The 15,266-nt window shown below is 36.3% G+C and overlaps 1 protein-coding gene across 5 annotated transcripts in view; it reads left to right on the top strand.

The window, feature by feature from the left end:
- The window catches only part of LOC123874806, a 237,826-nt gene that overhangs the window by 58,786 nt on the left and 163,774 nt on the right, over nucleotides 1–15,266 (top strand). Inside the window, exon 3 of one of the 5 annotated variants that reach the window (XM_045920314.1) lies at nucleotides 13,996–14,026. The exons of the other annotated variants lie outside the window; for them this stretch is intronic. The gene's annotated coding sequence lies outside the window, so the exon portion shown is untranslated. The remainder of the gene's footprint in view (nucleotides 1–13,995; nucleotides 14,027–15,266) is intronic. 5 annotated transcript variants of the gene reach the window in all.

The following is a 15,266-nucleotide window of genomic DNA, read 5'->3' as shown; positions in this document are numbered from 1 at the left end:
GTATTTAAAATTTAACGTAACGAAACTGACAGAAACACAATATTTCTGAATTTGATAGATCTAAAATAACCTAAGAAATTTGATTCGTGATGTAGGAAAAAGTGAGAGCAGAAGGTAGAACTAAAAATTAACTAGGAAGCAATATAAGTAGGCAATACATCATCAAATTAAGCTTCCGTAACCTCCGCTCATAAAATAATAAAACTTTATGATGATGAAGTAAAATCTTTAAGATAAACATCCTACAAGATAGTGGAAAGCCTCATTAAAATCTGTCCTGTAAATCTTGAGATAAACATAATTTATTAAAGTTATCTGAAATAAACGCTAAGCACCATGATGATACTGCATTATAAACGTGTCTAGTAAACCTTAATTTATAAGGACATACATACAGATGCATTGTTTACATATAATGAAGATGAATAGTCGAAAGACAATCGTAAGAGCCAATAATTGTGGTAATTGTAACGCTGACCCAATCAAGGGGGTTTCTTGAAAAAGAATGCGGTAAGCTCTAAGATCCTTTTGATACAACTAGATCTTATATGAATTTAATTTATCAGGTGTCAGTAATAATAAACGATACGAATACATTTTTTACGAATTTAAAGTTACATAGTTAGGGCGTAGACCTAATCAAAACCTTCAAAATTGGTGACCCATCCAGTTACAGACTTGGTTCAAGGTTTCTTAACCAGCTCAACTACTAGTTCACAGCGTTTTCAAAAACTATGTTCAAGCTTTTCGGAATGCATTTAGTATAATAACATGCCAAAATATAAGGGAAAACACATAAAAAGGGTGACATAGGGTCCTATAAAAAACTTATCGAAACGTCTGAAGAATAAACAATAGTAAGCAGATGAAGTTACAATGCCTTATAGATAGGGAATTTGATAAGAGGAATACAAAAGCTATATATTTGCACGATATCTCACCGGCTCCCGAGAGAGATAGTGAAAGGGAAGCCGCTGGAGCTCCGCGGGGTGGATGCTGTTTCAAAATGGACTGAAAATTTACGAGTTTTTATTGGAGAAAATATGAAATTGAAAGCTAAATAAAGCAATGCCGATAAGTTGTTGAAAGAGAAAGGCCGAGATAGGTGGTCTATATCTGACAGCAACAAGCTACAGCTTAAAGCATAGTCGATGCGACAACGCTTTTTTTAACCCCCGATCCAAAAAGAGGGGTGTTATAAGTTTGACGCGTGTATCTGTGTATCTGTTTGTGGCATCGTAGCTCCTAAACTAATGAACCGATTTTAATTTAATTTTTTTTTGTTTGTAGGTGGCTTGATCGAGAGTGATCTTAGCTATAATCCAAGAAAATCGGTTCAGCCATTTGAAAGTTATCAGCTCTTTTCTAGTTACTGTAACCTTCACTTGTCTGGGGTGTTACAAATTTTTATTTTACACTTGTATATAAAAAAAATAGAACGAGCTGGCAGGTCGTCTGACGGTTATTTCCATCGCCTATGAATATTTCCAGCACCAGAGGAACCGCGAATGCGTAGCTGAACTTTCAAAAAATTATTGGGCCAGCCCTTATAATGTAACCTCATGTTGAAATCTAGTGGGAACACCGCCGAAGGTGGTGTACCTACATGTGCGTTGAAAGAGATCTGGCACAATTGATGGTTGAAGTGCACCAGACACACATGGGATGGGGGTGAAATTGTTTACGGTGGCGTGCGGTGCGGTTGTAGAAGAAGGACGGAGGAAGGATTTTCATGGCTTTTTCGTCAGCATAATTATTGTTGTGAAAGTCGCAAAAAAGATGTAATGCACTGTTTGTTCTCCGGTTACAGCCCATTCAAATTCAAATTCAAAATATTTTTATTCAATTAGACTTTTACAAGTTCTTTTGAATCGTCAAAAGAATCTACCACTGGTTCGGAATGCCTTTCCTATCGAAAAGAACCAGCAAGAAACTCGGCGGTTGCTCTTATCAAAGATTCATTCCCACCTGGTCGTGGCCAAACCCTTCTCATGAGAGGATACCCGTGCTCAGTAGTGCGCCAGCTATGGTTGATCATGATGACAATTGACAAGGAGATTACTCTTTTTCAAAAACTTATTTATACACCCAAGCGGATTCTCTATGATATTTTCGTCAAATATCTTCAAAGAGTAGGTAAGTTGAGACAACTTCCACTAGATTAGGTACTCTTAGTCTTATGTACTGGTAGGTAACTTATCTTCGTATTAGCCCGATCGCTGCTCTTCAAGCAGCTTAAGCCCTGAAAGCCTTAAATCACGGGCAATCTATCTGAGCACCGGGTACTATAAAAATAATAATTCGTCTCAGTCAGCGAGCCTGTCCAAGACATAAGCTTTATAGCGATTTTTTCGGCATCTTTATTGATTTCACCCAAAAGGTTCCTTTGCCTTTAGTAGAAAACTTTATTATATTATTAATATAAACCTGCGCGTGGATATGGGTTCTATAAAAATCCCGCGGGAGCTCATTAATTTTCCGGGATAGAAAGTAGCATATGTGTTAATCCAAGGTATAATCTGTCTCCATTCCAAAGTTTAGCCGAATCCGTCTAGTAGTTTTTGCGTAAAAGATTAACAAATATACACACATACACACAAACTTTCGCCTTTATAATATTAGTGGGATGACTGACTATTTTAGAGAGCAGGGGCCTTACTACGATCGCCTAAAGTAGTAATTTTTTAATATCGTTTTGACATTTTCATATAAAAATTGTATGAAATTGTCAAAACAATATTGAAACATTATTACTTTAAGCAGTGGTAGTAGGGCCCCAGAGTATCTTAGTACGTGTAGTTTGAGTAAATGACAAATGAGCAGTTTAAAAAAAGGATTTTCATGTCACTAGTTACACCAACTATAAAAATATGAGTCATAAGTTATCTGCATATCTATTGGTGAAACAGAAAAAGAAATCATCAAAGAAAAATCATAAGCTTTTCATTTAGGGCATACAACAAAACGCGTTCGTGATCCCTGGACCAACCGGGTGGCGCGACCTAATATCCTCCGACGTAACCGCTAGCTCTCCGTGATACACAACTTTATTCTTTGTAGGTACAGGTAAACTGGAAAGTGTACTGTGGAAACGCAATTCATTAAGTTGGATGCGACGGGTCTGCAAAATTCAAATTTAATTTGGTTTTTCGCAATTTGTAAACTAATACGACAAAGGAGACTTATGGCACATTAATTGCGCCAATGCCAGTATTATCCTCACAGGTTTATATAAAAAATTTTACTTGAAAAGGTTCAGTTTAAGAAATTAGCTCTAGTATCGACTAATTTGTGAGTTATAGTCGATACTAGAGCTAATTTCTTAAACTGGACCCTATCAAGTAAAGATTAAATTATGAAAAACTGATGGACTGGAAAAACTGCAAGGGTTCCTTGTTTAACCATATCATTTCATCTTTGGATATTTTTTATTAAATAACCATGTAAATACCATCTTCAGAATAATAATAATAATTAGCCCTTAGGTACCTTGTACTACGAAAATTAGGTCAGTTAATTTTTTCCAATACCAACTTAAGCTAATATTTTATGTAACAACCAGTAACAACATTATCCTCAGATTCTAATAATAATAATAATTTTCCAATACTGTAATGTGGAACTCTATCAAAAACCAATCCTAAATCCTAATACAAATTCTAAATAATTACTCCCATATCAATTTGAACCTGATAATAACATAATATATATCTTTCAACACACAAGCCAGCTTTTATATTCGAAATATTACGTATTGGGAATTTCGATATTGTAATTTCAGTGAACCGTGTGAATTGGGAGGTAGCCCTGTGCTTATTTCCCTACGGATATTTTTGAGTAAATACATTTTCCCATAATTCTAATATCCTCTAACATAAATTAGCTTTCTGTTTTGTTATGAATTAACTGCCAACTTCATCGAAAATCTCCCAAACCATATAGCAGAATATCAAACTTATAATGCGTAAACAAGTGGAGGTTACAGTAATAACTAGAAAAGAGCTGATAACTTTCAAACGGCTGAACCGATTTTCTTGGATTATAGCTAAGACCACTCTCGATTAAGCCACCTTTCAAACAAAAAAAACTAAATTAAAATCGATTTAGTAGTTTAGGAGCTACGATGCCACAGACAGATACACACGTCATACTTATAACACCCCTCTTTTTCGGTCGGGAGTTAAAAATTTATGTGTCATTTGGACTTATGTGTCAAATATCATGTCTAGAGAAGAAATAGTTTGCAATATACATTAATCTTGTGTAAGCTATGACCTTGTCAGGTCTGGCTCATCTCCGTCTTCGTCATGACAGCACGGATTCCAACGTGTTCGGCTCGTGATCCAGATGTCAATGTGATGTTTTTATCTACGCTCGTGGCCGCTTTTTGAGCGTTTCCGATGCCTGTTTACTTTGTCTTCTCTTTTATTTTATACTAGCCGATGCCCGCGACGTCGTCCGCGTGGATTTAGGTTTTTCGAAATCCCGTGGGAACTCTTTGGTTTTCCGGAATAAAAAGTAGCTATATGTGCTAATCCAGGATATTATCTATCTCTATTTCGAATTTCAGCCAAATCCATCCAGTATTTTTGCGTGAAGGAGTAACAAATATACACACACACACACACATACAAACTTTCGCCTTTATAATATTAGTGTGACTGTACTAGCTTATGCCCGCAACTTCGTCTGCGTGGACTACATGTGGCTATTTTACCTTTTTAAGGGGTTGAATTTTCAAAAAATCCTTTCTTATCGGATGTCACGTCATAATAGCTAACTGCATCATGTCTTTCAGCACAATCCGTTCATTAGTTTGCGCTATGCGTTGATAGAGCAGCCAGTCAGTCAGTCAGTCAGATTTTCCTTTTTTATATTTAGAAGAAGGCCTGCTTATGTCCGTGACATTGTCCACGTGGACTACACAAATTTTGAACCCCTATTTTACCCACTTAGGGGTTGAATTTTCTAAAATCCTTTCTTAACGGATGTCTACGTCATAATAACTAACATGCCAAGTTTCAGCCCGATACATTCAGTATTTTGAGCTATGCTTCTATATAAACAGATAAAATAGCATCAACAATAATAATGTGCGATGACTTATTTTTACTGCCATTTTAGCCAAAGTAGGTATTATTAGGCCTCTGTTTCAAGTAAATAGGTACATTTTGTTCAGGCAGTAAGATCATTTTTCTTGCCGCAAATACTAAGCTTATTTCGAAACAATTTTCTGCGACATTTTGCTCACTAATGTTATTGCGTCACAAGTGTAAATTAAAAATTTTCAACACCCCCGACAAATCATTTCCAAATAAATAATTATGTATATCTAGGCAACGTCCATCTTGACAGCTTGACATTTGTCAATTGACACTTGAATATTATGAATCTAAGGGTTATCTAACCTTCTTTTCTACAAGAAAACTAGAAAATAGCTGATAACTTTTAAACGGCTGAACCAATTTTTTTGGATTATAGCTAAGAACACTCTCGATCAAGCCACCTTTCAAACAAAAAAAAGTAAATTAAAATCGGTTCATTCGTTTAGGCGCTACGATGCCACAGACAGATACACAGATACACAGACACACAGATACACAGATACACACGTCAAACTTATAACACCCCTCTTTTTGGGTCGGGGGTTAAAAAATAGTGATGGAACAGCTTTGTAACTTCGTTTTCTTCTCTATCATAGTTTCTGAACGCTTTTAGTTTGGGCGAGTTTTGGTATGGAGACTTAATCAGAAGGGCTGGCTCATTTTTTGCGCAACGGATCAGCCTGGCTGTCCAACGCGGAAATGCAGCCAGTATTCTTGGCACCATTCCACGCGGGCATGATTTGTATAGTAATTAGATAAGGCTAGCTTTAAGTTTTATTGTAATATTTTCATCAAATACTTACTCGTAAAAAAAATTAAAAAAAAAAAAGACTTTATCTATTATTTCTGGATTTTTTTTACATTTACAACATGATAGTACCTAGTCTCCTAATTGGGGGTCTGTGGCTCGATACCTCGAACTTTTGGGAGTTATTAACGAAAAACATCGTGAGTAAACCTGCATACCATAATGTTCTCAAAGATGTGTGTATTCTGTCAAACCGCACTTAGCCTGCGTGGTGCACTGGGGCCTTTTCTTTTTTATGTGCCTCTCTATTACTCAAAGTCAGTCAGTTGTTTAAACTTCTCCTTATCCATGGCTAAGGGGAATAGTTCTCCGAGTGTTTTTATACCCGTCCACTACCTTATGTTACGTAGCCATGACTTCTTCCTTCTTTTCACAACTCTTTTTCCACCTTTACCCATCATGTCACTGTAGTCTAAGCCCCTCTTACTCTGAGAAGAGACCTATGCTAAACACTGCGTCAGAAATGGATAGAGGCAACCATGTTAGAGGTCTCTCCGTCACTCGCTTCATACAAACGTAGTTCCAATTTCATATGAATATTAAGCAACCAAAGTCCATGAAATTTTGCAGACATATTCTAGAAACTAATCTATGTTTGTGGTTTTCCAGATTTCTGTTAAAATATTCGGTTTCAAAGTTACGCGGTCTTAAAAATTTACATACTAATCTTTGAGCCCCTGTAATTTTAAAACTACATATTTTTAGAAAAATCTAAAACACCACAGACACAGATATTAGTTTCTAGAATATGTCTGCAAAATTTCATGGACTTTGGTTGCTTAATATTCAAATGAAATTGGAACTACGATTGTATGAAGCGAGTGACGGAGAGAGCCCTGTTAATTGCACACAGGTAGGTAGCTTTGACTTCATCTGCAAATTACTACAATTTATTTTTTCGCCAACACATTTCTTATTAACGAAGTAGTTAAAATTTTTCCCAGGACCAAAACAAACAAACTTCAAGAAGTCGGAGAGAAAAAATGAATCTGGTCTTAAAAAAACCGGTCAAGTGCGAGTCGAAAACGAAAGGTTCCGTACCATCGTACAAGAAATAACACTCCGGAATGTTCGCTGCAACAGTCCAAGAGCGTCATTTAGGTATAACGTGATTTAGTAAACATGTTATTTGGTCAATCAACACTTTTTAATTTTTTTTTTTATGTAACCACAAATTCACGGTTTTCGGATTATTCTCTTTACTTGTGCTATAAGACATTACTACCTGCCAAATATGATTCTAGGTCAACTGGAATGACCTTATATCCTTTGAATTCTTTGACCGGTTTTGACAGACACGAAAAATAGACAGAAAGCCAACGAAGTGATCCTATAAGGGTTCCTTTTTTTCTCTAGAGATACGGAATCCTAAAAATGAATCTGGTTTTTAAAAAGGCGACCATCATTACCAAGAAAGCATCTTGATTGCGACACGAGGTAGGTACGCTTTCGGAAAGTCCATTAGAAAAATTGCTGTTCAAGTTTTCGAGGGAATGTTAAGAGATGTTCAAGAAACTGGCCAAGTGCGAGTCGGACCGCATACGAAGGGTACCATCCGTACCATCGAACAAGATATTTTAATATTTTTTTGATGTGTAACACTGCAAGTTAATGACAACAGCGCCATCTATATGTGATTTAATAAATTCAATTTTTCGTGAACACATTTATTTTTGTGATGTAACCACAAATTCACTGTTTTCGGATTTATTCCTTAACTTGTGCTATAAGATCCACCTACCTACCAAATTTCGTGATTCTAGGTCAACGGGAAGTACCCTATAGGTTCTCTTGACAGATACGACAGACGAACGGACAGACAGACAACAAAGTGATCCTATAAGGGTTCCGTTTTCTCTTTTAAGGTACGTATTCCTTAAAAAAGGAACAAGAATGCGAGGCCGAGCGCAACAAAATGAAGAAATTAACTCGAAATCGGTGTAACAACGGGGCGATCACTTAATCGCTGCTCGTCAGGAACCGGTCTTTTTGTCGAGGTCATCGGGCTCTTTGGTGTGGATACGATTGTTTTTGATGGGACTTCGCTTGATTGTTTAAAGGACGTACTTTGGGGTCTGTCAAATATAGCTTTGAAGTAAATAATATTACCGTGCCCTGGTCGTGGTAAGAATTAACGGAACCTGAACGGAAAGCTGCAGCAGGTTTTTTGAAAATGGGCTCTTATTTTTCAAATCATGTATAGGTCATCGGGCTCTTTGGTACGGATACGATTGTTTTTGATGGGACTTCGCTTGATTGTTTAAAGGAGATACCTAATTTGGGGCCTGTCAAATATGGCTTTGAAGTAAGTAATGAGCACACCCTGGTCGTGGTAAGAATTAACGGAACCTGAACGGAAAGCTGCAGCAAGTTTTTTGAAAATGGGCTCTTATTTTTCAAATCATGTATAGGTCATCGGGCTCTTTGGTACGGATACGATTGTTTTTGATGGGATTTTGCTTGATTGTTAAAAGGACGTATTACGGGGGATACTTTGGGGCCTGTCAAACATGGCTTGCAAGTAAAGAGCACACCCCGGTTATGTATTGGGAAAAATTGCAGCAGGTTTTTTGAAAATGGGCTCTTATTTTTCAAATAATGTATACGTCATCGGGCTCTTTGATCGGATACAATTGTTTTTGATGGGACTTTGCTTGATTGTTCAAGGGACGTATTACGGGGAAGAATTTTGGGGCCTGTCAACATGGCTTGCAAGTAACGAGCACACCCCGGTTATGTATTGGAAAAAATTGCAGCAGGTTTTTTGAAACTGGGCTCTGGGCTCTTATTTTTCAAATCGTGTATAGGTACCTACCTTGTCTACCTATAATTATTTGTCATGTAAAATTATACGATTATTACACAGGTTGTTGCATGCGGGCTTTACAAACTGTTTGAAGTAACAATCGCGACCTGTTGTTATTATAAATGAGACAGTGTGTTTGTTTGTTGGTTTATTGGTTTGTCTTTCAATCACACTGTAGCGGAGCAACGGATTGACCTAATTTTTATATGGATATAGTTGAAGGCAGAAGAAAGATCGATAGATTGAAGATAGGATTGATTAGTATCGTTTATTAATATTGGCCCTTACAAGATTTTTTGCCTAAATTCTTAGTCTTCCTGTGCCACCCAGACCTTTACAACGAATCAACTGTCATCTTATTCATCAAAATCGGTCAAGTAGTTTAGGAGTTACGGTGGAACCGATGGAACACACAGAATCTGATACTTACATACATACATGCATACATGCATAGATTGCTAAAATCATAACCCTTCCTTTTGGCTTTGCCATAGTCGGGTAAAACTTGTAGAATACTTATCATCAGCTCTTTGTACAATAATCTCAGAATCTTCAAGTTAAATTAGACTTGGTAGTGACAAAAGATCCCTTATAAATTATTTCAACAATTTATAGACCAGCATGACTGACAAATGCGAAAGCGTATAAATAAATCCTCATAAAACACACGGAGAATGCGCCGTAGAGTCAGGTTCCTCATAACGGCTCTTGATGTTTGAAATCCTCATGCTAATTAATTTTAAACTAACGTATTTCTAAACGGAACTTCATGCCTTACCAGTGTTTTCTTTAAAGCTAATACTGTTTCAAAGCTTCATATTTATTTGAGAAGTCTCGACTTCATGCAATTTATTAGAATTCCGTACCTTAAAAGGAAAAACGCAACCCTTATAGGATCACTTTGTTGTCTGTCTGTCTGTCAGTTCGTTCGTCCGTCGTGTCTGTCAAGAAAACCTATAGCGTACTTCCCGTTGACCTAGAATCATGAAATTTGGCAGGTAGGTAGGTCTTATAAAGGAATAAATCTGAAACCCATGAATTTGTGGTTCCCATATTAAAAACGGACGGACGGACAGACAGACAGACAACAAAGTGATCCTATAAGGGTTCCGTTTTTCCTTTTGAGGTAGGGAAAGAAAAATACTACATAATTTATAATAGTCCGCTTCAATGTATTCGGTTACCTACCTCTTGTACAAACGAAGCACAAAATATTCTCTCATAATATGAATCAGACGTCAAACAGCAGGGTCAAGTGCTTAGCGGACATCGCTGTTAACTTTTCGATATTCATCGTGTAAAGATTTTAAACAACCATGAAATGAAGTCATCACTTTTTCATCTAACATTGAATAGTTTGGCTTTGCAATTAGTTACATGTTTCATGTAAGTCATTGTTCAGTGATTGTGTTTTTTATTAGAGGAAATAATCATGAGTATAGGCCTTTGTTGTCTTATGAAATTACCTAGGTAAAGTTTTTATATATTTGTTTTGTAAGTTATTATTACAGCAGATGACGTAAGACTCTAAGATAGGTTTAGAGATGAAGATAAATTGGAAAAATCGTATACTGGCGTCGATTCTGATATTTTTTAAAAACTAGAGTATCTGCATCTTTTTCTTTATTGTATTGCTAAAAAAGGAAGGGAAATGAATTTTAGTTTTAAAGACCCTAAATGCACTCCACAAATTCTAAAAAAACACTCTAAAAAACTTAAATTAAATTTAAACCTGTCAAACTGTGTCTATTCTTTTCGTATTACATTAATGAGAAAAGGATGCGAATAGTCTAAGGTTGTGATCAGAATTAGCACCATTGTGACTAATTTTATTATACACAACTTCTAAACTAAGCTAATTTGAAAATTACTACAAAATCTATTGCTATCCTTTTCCGCGAGGGACATTATGAAAGGAATAGCAAATTTCAGACATGTCATTTTAGTTTGTTCACTTAATTCAGAAATTGTGTAACATCGGAATCAACCACAATTTTTTTTTCACTCTTCTAGTTACTGATGTTAATTTTATTTCACATTAACTCATTAACCGACTTCCAAAAAAGGAGGAGGTTCTCAATTCGTCGGGATCTTTTTTTTTTTTTTTTATGTATGTTCCCCGATTACTCAAAGACCCCTGGACCGATTTGGAAAATTTTTTTTTTGTTTGAAAGGGTATACTGTGCAGGTGGTCCCATATAAATTTGGTGAAGATCTGATGAATATCTTCGGAGATGGAGAACAGAACTCCTCAATGGATAGGAGCAAATTGCTCGCGATCAGTGTAATAGCTTAGTAAACAGTAGGGTTTTAACTGGGCACAGCATATTATAGTACAGTAGGGCCACTAAAAATTGTGAAATAAAAAATTTTCAAAAGAAAAATAAAACCGACTTCAAAAACGACAAACACTAAAAAGTAAAAAATAACTTTTGTTTAGCTACACGTGTAATGCACCTAGGTATGAAGTCGGGCGAGCTTCACTCTTGGATTTCTAATTTTGTTTTAATATGCTCGCTCGACTTCATACCTAGGTGCATTACACGTGTAGCTAAACAAAAGTTATTTTTTACTTTTTAGTGTTTGTCGTTTTTGAAGTCGGTTTTATTTTTCTTTTGAAAATTTTTTTTAAGTATCAAGTTTTTGATAGCTTATCAGTATTAATTTTATTTTAATGTGAGAAGCTTTGGTTAAGTTATAACATTCCTATATCGATCTCCAGTGGTCCGGTTCCATAAAAAAGTAAATCAAAGATTTACGCTGGCGCCATAAATAATTCTATAAAAGCACAACCAGCTACGTCGTCCGTACAATTGTTCGAATTGAAATAGTAAACGTCGTAAATAAATCTAAACTGGGCCATAAGAGGATAACGATAGAACATTTTAATGGCATTATGCCTCGATACATTTACAGGGTGTATTCAAAACGCTAGTAAGTACGAATACAGGTAATAGTACTAATGATTACTGATACGATACCACAAAAAAGAACGCGAAAAAATTAAACTGTATTTTTTTAAAAGTTCACAATATATTGCAAATAAAACATCTGACTGACGCTAGAGGTCAACGTAAGTAAGGCGCCGAGTACCACTCGGAGTCAATGCCGCGTCATAGGTGGGGCATTGACTCGAATTTTGCACGCTATACATTGCGGGTTTAAAAAATATTCACTAAAACCACAAAATAAGGCAATTTATTTTATACTAGCTGACGCCCACGTTCGCGTGGATTTAGGTTTTTCGAAATCCCGTAGGAATTCTTTGATTTTCCCAGTTAAAAAGTAGCATATGTGCTAATTCAGGGTATTATCTATCTTCATTCTAAACAGCCAAATCTGTTGAGTAGTTTTTGCGTGAAAGAGTAACAAACATACACGCACACATACACACAAACTTTCGCCTTTATAATATTAGTGTGAAGGTTATCGGTATTGCATTGTGTTTAGCTAGTATAATAATAACGCTAAGTTTTTGCTACCATTCTGATTACACCCTGTATTGGTCCAAACCGTAAACGTTACCAACAATACTATTGAGTGCGGTTCGATTTGTTAATACAATTCCCTTACTTTTGTTTCGACTCAAACACTCCGTAATAAACGAGGTGGCAGATCGTAAAAGTCGGCTTTATCGGCATTTGTCCGAGTTTGTTTACGGCCTACAGGATTACCGGCTTTGATTGATTCAACTTCCTTCAAATAAATCCCGTTCAAAAACTTTGTCAGTCCGTTTGTTTTATACCGACGTATTAAAATTTGATATAAAAGACATCCCGATCAGATTTATGGCACGAATTCAGATAAAGGAGCTAGGCTTATTAAATTTATTCCCCGGTCCGAAGATTTTATGTAGACATTAAAATAAACCAGGGAAGGATATCCAGATTACCTTTTTTTAGGGTTTCGTAACCGAACGGTACCAAACAAGACTCTATTACTAAGTCTCCGTCCGTCTGTCTGTTCGTCCTTCTGTCTGTCTGTCTGAGAGACAGAAGGACAAGAAGTCTGAGAGAGAGAAGAAGACACTGACACAACATTTCAACTCTCTACTGACTGTCTGTCAGTAGAGAGTTGAAATTTTACAGAGTGTGCTATAAGAACAAAAAATAAAAAAATCAAATGGCCACCGTGGCCACCATGCATAATATCAAGTGTTATTTCTTGTACCACGGTACGGAACCATTTGTGTACGAGTCCGACTAGTAGTTGGCTGGTTTTTATTTTCTTTCCCAACATTCGATGAATTATTAAAAAAATGTTTCTCTTGAAATCAGCGCGCGGCTAATGGATATTACCGACAAAACACATGTAAAGGATCCGCTACCAATGAACTCGATCGATATATCGTTATTACTTTCATCTATCGAAGCTATTATTCCCATTCAATGAAACATTCAACCTTACGACCATGAGATAAAGCTTCTATTTACTAAGCACTTAAAACATTGGTTCGATTAAAAGTATCGGCGTAGAATTTCATAGTAAGAGAATTCCCTCGCTTGGTTAATTAAGACATGGATTATCAAACGTTTTGGAGCAGTAAATAAAATTGTAATCTTTCCACGTTAGAGTATAGGCGTCTCCATAACACGCCCTTATCTCTAAATGGTAAGCCGAAACGCATAACGTTTCTTTTGATCCCCACCTACACGCATTTACAATGTAATATCCTTCCAATTAGAGATGGGCCATTTCACAGGCAGCATATGAAAAATCAAGTGAAAAGTCATCACTTAACACTTCTTACCTTACTTAAATAATTATTCTGTGAACAATCATGAAGGAAAAGCTCACAAACTTGGAAAATTAATAGTAATCTCACTTTATTTTTTCGCATGCACATGGTAATTGATTCGAGCTAAGATGTTAAAGAGTGTGTTAAAAAATAAAAACACTTGCACACCTGCGTAGTAGCTATAAATAATGTTGTAGTAAGCGATTGTAGGTGCGATAATTCATATTATTAGGTGTAAAACCACCTGTGAAATATCGCTAATCTTCATCTTATTGAGTATGAAAATTAAAAATCACTTTTCGTGAAAAATCATATGTGAAATCACTGCGAAGAGAAAAAATAATTTCACCAAATGAAAATGATTTAAAAGTAGCAATAGTAAGCCATCTCTTCTATACTTTTCATACTAATGCACTGTCAGTTTTTAATGTTTTTGAAGATAAGCGACACGAAAGACTAAATATTGTATTAAGTGATTCTATAAATGTATGTGTACGTGTGACGGGATTTTAACTGATGTCTTTTGTTGTTGTTACAGGTAAGTACGTGGTTTTGATCGCATCTGTTCTGTGAGTGTGTTTATCAATACTTTTTCAACAGTAAGTACCAAGATGTGAGGAAACTGTGAAGGAAAACATCATGGGGAAACCTAGACGCCTAAGAATTCTGTATGATATTCTCAAAAAGGAGTGTAAGGTATATCGATCCGCACTTGGTAGGTTTTGTAAACTATGACCTAAACCATTTTCATTCTGAGGAGACACGGTGCTCAGTATTGGGCCGGTGACGAGTTGATGATGATACGTTTGCTTGGATGAAAGTCAACGGGATACGATTTTTTCTAAAAGAATATTAGTCATCTTAATCGTGACTAACATTCCCCTTTCCCCTCCAACTAAGCGTTAAGCTTGTGCTAGGAGTGGGTACGACAATAGTGCAACGGGTTGGGTTTGAACCGCCGAACTTTCGGATTTCAGTCGGCTCCTATAACCATTGAGCTATTGAGGCTTAATTTGAGGATTTTGTGAAGGTGAAGTGGTAATGGGCAGCACACAAAGTTAAAAAAAACGATAGACATTGGGGTCCCGAGGCGCTAGAATGGCGACCTCGTACCATATAGCGCACCGATGCTAGACCCCCTACTAAGTGAACAGACGACATCAAAGAAGCCGTGAAGCCGCCAGATTCGAGCGGCGCATGAGTGTGGTGACGTCCCTACAAGACGCCTATATCCAACAATAGACCTGTATGACAATCATGTGTCAACTTTCTTTTAACTTTCTTTTAATTTAACATGAGACTACTGATTCTACTACTGACTACTTGCAACGGGAAGCTGGAAGAAATCTCTGTTTAGAGATAAGCATTTCCTGTGTACTTAGCTTAATTTATTTTAACTACAATTTTGGTACCTGAAAAATAAAAATATATACTCTAGTATTCAGAATATAAATAAAGTAATCAACATGTAGAAATAAAGTCATAGATCGACCAACGAATCGATATTTATTGGCTATTTATACCGTAAACCGAAGCGATTGCTTTCTATCTAATTGTAAAAGCTCTCTTGGATGGTCCTTTTAAACGGGGTTTATTCGAAGCACGATCTACGCAAACGTAGTTTGGTTCTCAATTAAACATTAACTAATAAAACTCCATGAAATTTTGTAGACACGTTTTATAAACTAAGTCTATGTAGTTGGTCAGATTTCTATAAAAATATGAACGTGGGTTTCAAGTTACACGGGTACAAATTTTTGCAACCGTGGCTACCATCGAGTTTGATTGGATAATATTCAAATAAAAACA

Source organism: Maniola jurtina, chromosome 19 (assembly GCF_905333055.1).
Source record: "Maniola jurtina chromosome 19, ilManJurt1.1, whole genome shotgun sequence".
Lineage (NCBI taxonomy): Eukaryota > Metazoa > Arthropoda > Insecta > Lepidoptera > Nymphalidae > Maniola > Maniola jurtina.
Note: the sequence above shows the minus strand (reverse complement) of the source record. Positions and strands in the feature narration are given on the sequence as shown.